This window comes from Petaurus breviceps, unplaced genomic scaffold (assembly GCF_028583685.1).
Source record: "Petaurus breviceps papuanus isolate PSGF00001 unplaced genomic scaffold, PetGlider_PUasm1.0 47, whole genome shotgun sequence".
In the NCBI taxonomy this organism is placed as follows: domain Eukaryota; kingdom Metazoa; phylum Chordata; class Mammalia; order Diprotodontia; family Petauridae; genus Petaurus; species Petaurus breviceps.
This window is the reverse complement of record NW_027186349.1, coordinates 2,581,397-2,586,720: the sequence shown is the minus strand read 5'-3', so window position 1 is coordinate 2,586,720 and position 5,324 is coordinate 2,581,397. Positions and strand designations below refer to the sequence as shown.

General features: G+C 39.8%; 1 pseudogene; it reads right to left on the bottom strand.

The window, feature by feature from the left end:
* Window positions 1-307: 307 nt before the first annotated feature.
* LOC138171750 (large ribosomal subunit protein mL64-like) lies at window positions 308-1,042 on the bottom strand (annotated as a pseudogene).
* Between the last annotated feature and the right edge of the window lie 4,282 nt (window positions 1,043-5,324).

The window sequence follows — 5,324 nt, the reverse complement described above, 5'->3', positions numbered from 1 at the left end:
GATGGATTCTCTTGATTTCTATTTTACCCTCAGGTTCTAGTAACTCAGGGCAGTTTTCCTCAATGAGCTCTTGGAGAATGTTGTCCAGGCTCCATTTTTTTATCATGATTTTCTGGTAGGCCTATGATTCTCAGATTATCTCTCCTAGATCTGTTTTCCAGGTCAATTATTTTTTCTTTGAGGTATTTTACCTCTTTTTCTAATTTTTCATTTTTGTTGTTTCGTTTGACTAATTCTTGGTTCCTCAGGGAGTTATTTGTTTCAATTTGGTTAATTCTAGTTTTTAGCAAATCATTTTCCTTGGGTGTTTTCTTTTTAACTAGGCACTAAGCTTTATTGGAAGGCTTTTCAGCATACTCCAGGTCACCATGCCCCTCAAGGCCAGGACTCACAGGGCTCTTGGTAGCCTCTGTAGCTGTCTGCAGGGCTGCCATTCTTGCCATCTCCTTCTGTTGCTTCTTCTGCTGCTTGAGATGCTTTCATTCCTGCTTCTCCAGCTCCTGTAGCAGTTCCTGGAAGCAGGAGCTTCTCGGGTCCACATCATAGCCAAGCTTCTCCTGTGCCTCTGCCTGTAGATGAGCCTTCCAGGCCTTCTCTGCCTGGGCCTTCTCCCACCTTTCTCACTGCTAATGTCTCCAGGCCATGATCATTTGTGTCATCTGGGCTATTTTGGCCTCAATGAGCTGCTCCCTCTCCTAGCACTCTCACTCCTGAAACTTGGCGCTGGCCACAGCAACTCCTGCATGGCACTCAGGCTTGGTTGCCACTCGTGCTCCTCGAGCTCCAGCTCCCAGAGCTGCAGGGGCATGGGTCACAGAAAGCCCAAGGCCACCCTGGACATGGCTCCCAACCACCCGAATTGCTTTGTGGCAAAGCGGGGATGCAGCTGCCAGTGCGGGGTCAGTGAGCGGATCTGCTGGATCTCAGATGAAGGGCTTGCACAGATGGAGCAGGGGCCGTCCAGTAGGCATGGGAGACCAGGTTCCCCAGGGGAGCCGACATTACCCATGTGCTGCACCCCCTGCAGCACAGGTGCCGCCATCTTCGCCGCCCTCCTTGGTTAATTTTTGGAGCTCCTTTTCCATATCATACACTTTTCTTTTTAGAGAGATGTTTTCTTCATTATAAAGTTGTTCTAATTCTGCTATTTTGGTTTTGAAAGAATTATTCATTTTGTCTTCTATCTCTCTCATTTGGTTTTCAAAGTTCCTTTTGATCTCATTTAGGAGAGCTTTCTGTGTTTGGGACCCATTCCCTGTTGAAGTTTCAGCTTTGGGTGTGGAGTCCACATTGTCTCCCTCTGAGTTTGGTTCTTCCCTCAGAGGATAGTAGGACTCCAGAGTCTTTGTCTTTGTAGTCTGCTTTCTACCCATTTTGAGGCAGGGCCCTGGCCACGCCCTTCCTCTAGGGATCCCAAGTCTTTACTGAAGAGGGTTTTGCCCTGGGGCAATAGTTACTATGTTTTCCAGGGGAGGGGGGAAGGTTGGAGCAGGTGAGGTTCACTCTGTCATCCTGGTCTTTGGAGGTCCTGATGGGGGCTTTTTTTTTTTTAATTTCTGGGCTCTGAAGTGGTAGCCCCAGTAGTATTTGCTGTCCAGGACAGGGGCCCCTGTATTTGGTTCTTACCCTGCTCTTTCCAGTCCCAGCCCTTTGGTGATAGGCCTGTTAGTGGGCCTTGTGGTTGGTGGGACGACTTGCCCTCCAAGTTGATCAGGCCCCTTCCAGGCCTGCCTCTGCATGGCGTGCCTTCCAGGGCTCCTTCTGCATCTGCCAGTCTCACCTTCTGGGCCTGCCTCTGCATCTGCTTGCCATGCCTTCCAGGGCTGCCTCTGCATCTGAGTTAGTATATTTTTTTTAAGATATTATTTTCTTCATTATTTTTTGGGTCTCCTTTAGAAAAGCGTTAACTCATTTTTCATGATTTTCTTGCATCATTCTCATTTCTCTTCCTAATTTTTCCTTTACTTCTCTTATTTGGTTTTCAAAATCTTTCTTCAATTCTTTCATGGCCTGTGACCAATTCATATTTTTCTTGGATGCTTTTGATGTGGGAGTTTTGACTTTGTTATCTTCTTCTGGTTCTATGTTTTTATTGGCTTTGTCACCAAAGAATGATTTTATAGTCTGATTTCTCTTCCTGCATTTGCTCATCTTGCCAACCAATTACTTGACTTTTGAGCTCTTTGCTATGGTAGAATTCTGCCTCGAGAGTGGAGAGTGCTGTGTCCCAAATTTTAAGGGTTTTGTGCAGCTGTTGTCAGAACTTCTTCTAGGCACCTGCCTCAGAACTATGAAGAGGATGCCTAGTCTACAGCCTCCACAAGCTCTGCCATATCAGCACTTCTCATCCCAGGACCACAACCCAAGACTGCAACCCAGATCCAAGTAGGGCAAAGCAAGAGAATCCTGTCTCAGTGCCAGCAAATAGATTCCTTCATTTGCCCTATAATCAGCCACTTGGACCCCCCATCACCTATGGGCCTGGAGCACCAGAAGCAGCTGTTCCTGCAGTGGCTATAGCTGCTGCCACCCCTGCCACCCCAGGGGCAGGGGACAGACTGTGCTCTTCTGTCACCCAGGTCGAAAAAACAGAAAAAACAGCCTTTTTGTATAACCAAGTAAATGCTGATTACAAATATCCAGGTCCAGCAGAGTTTCCCCACTGACATTTTCCTTTCTCCTTGCCATTTATGGGTTGAGAAGTCTGGAAACTGCCACAACTGCCAATGATTCAGTCCCCTGATGTCTGATGCTGACAGTCTGTGCCACCACTCTGTGCCAGCATGGCCCATGCAGAAGTGAATTCCACTCCCAGTCTAGTGTGTTAGACCCTTCCTTGTTATCATGTCAGGTTGCCTTCAGCAGGAGACTTGTTTCACTCTGTCTTTTTATGGGTTTTGTAGTTCTGAAAATTTTAGTCATTTTTTACAGGTATTGGAGCTGGTCTCGGTAAGAGCTCAAGCAAGTTCCTGCTTTTACTCCACTATCTTCTAAACTCCACTTCTATTATACTTTCTTGTGTCTGTCACATGAAAAAAAATATTAGACTTATTCTGCTTGTTCCAAGAACTCCAAACAAGCTGCAATGAGTAGGAGTTACAAAGAAAAAGTTTTACCTTGATGTAAGAAAATATTTCCAACAGTTAGAACTCTTTGAAAGTGGAATATGTGCTTGAGAGATAGTTTCCCTCACAGGAAATTTTTAAGCAAAAGCTAGAAAACTCTTCTTTAGATGTATTGAAGAAGATTCTCTTTTGCAGTTATGAATTAAATTGGGAGATCTGATTCTGTGATCCAGTGCATGCCCTGTGACATGTGTAGGTGTAGTAGTATATGCATCATGGTAGTTCCTGCCAATACAAGGGAGCTAGAGGAAGGAATAATCATGTTTAAACTTGTAAAGATAGTAAACGTGTAATTTATTACTAATTCCATAAAATACATTCTCAATTCACAAAAGGGGACCCCAAATATTTATCTTAAAATGTATTTTAAATATTTCATCAGATATTTCCCAATTACATTAAAATGTTAACTTGTATTTTGAAAAAAAATACAAATTTTCTCCACTCTCATGCCTCTTCCATCCCTTTCAAAGACAAGCAACATGATACTAATTATACATGTGAAAATATGCAAAGCATTTCCATATTAAACATTGCTGCAAGAGAAAACACTGAAAAGACAAAAAAAAAGAAAACAAACATTCTTTAATTTGCATTTAGAGTTCATCAGTTCTCTTTCTGTAGTTGGAGAGTATTTTTCATCCTTGTTCCTTTTGAATTATCTTGGATTGCTGACGATCAGAGGAGCTCAGCTTTTCACATTTGATCATCATTATACTATTGTTATTACTATCTGAAATGCTTTCTTGATTCAACTCATTTCACTTTGCATCAATTCATATAAGACTTTCTAAGATTTTCTGAAACCATCCTACTCATCATTTCTTATTGCATAAGTTTTTATCATACTCATATACTTCAACTTTTTCAGCAATTTTCCAACTTGATGGAAATCCTATCAATCTCCAATTCTTGCCCACCACAAAAAGAAGTGATATAAAGGGTTTTTTTGTACAAATAGTCCCTTTTCCTTTTTCTTTGATGTATTTGTGAAATACCTCTAATAGGGTTCTTGCTAGGTTAAAGTTGTTTTAATTTTCATTTCTCTAATCAATAGTGAGTTAAAGTATTTTCCATATGATTTTTGGTAGTTTTTATTTCTTCTTCTAAAAATTTCCTGTTTGTATCCTTTGACCTTTTATCAACTGGAAAATGGAATTACTTTTTACAACTTTTGCTGAGGTCCTTATATATTTAGGAAATGAGGCCTTTATCAGAGTAACTCACTGTAAAATTTTCCCCAGTTTCCTGCTTTCTTTTAAATTTTACCAGCATTAATTTATTTGTGCAAAACTCTTTTAATTTCATGCAATTAAAACCATCCCTTTTTGTTCTCGTGATACTTTCTATGTCTTGCTGATCATAAATTCTTCTCTTATCCAAAAATCTGAGAGCTAATTTTTTTCATGCTCTCCTAAGTTACTTATTAAGTCAACATTTATGTCTAAATAATTCATCCATTTTGACCTTATTTTGGTATGTAGTGTGAGATGTTGATGTATGCATACTTTCTTTCAAACTACTTCCTAGTTTTCTCAGGATTTTTTTTTTTGTCAAATGCTGAGTAAAGTCTGGTTCTTTAAATTTATGCAACACTAGATTACCATGGTCATTCTCTTTTATGTATTGTATATGTAATATAGTCCACTGATCTACGAGTCAGTTTCTTAGTCATTACCTGATTGTTTTCATGATTTCACTTTACAATACACTTTAGATTCTGTTAATGCTAGGCCAGTTTTCCACATTTTTTTCTTTGATTCCTTTTATATTCTTGACAACTAATATTCATCACATAAAATATCTTATGTTCATATTTCTTGTAATAAATCCTTTTATTTATAAATGTTAATTTCTTTCCCTTTTCATTCTACAGTGATTTCCTCCTTCCCAACACTACCCTCCCTCCCCCAAACAGTTAAACAAATCCATTGACTTGCTTGCCACAGCTGAAATGGTATATAATAATCTATATCAATAATTCAAACTCTTTTCAAGGATAGGAAAATTTACTTTATTATATCTCCTCTAGTATAATGATTATTACAATTATTTGTATTCAGCTTTGCTCAGTTATTCTTTATATTTATTTAGTAAACATGTGTACTGTTCCTTTGTACATGGTCCACCCCTCAAGTCTCCTCATTTCCATAAGTTAAAAGAAGTATTTTCACATTTCTCTGAATTCCTTATATTTGC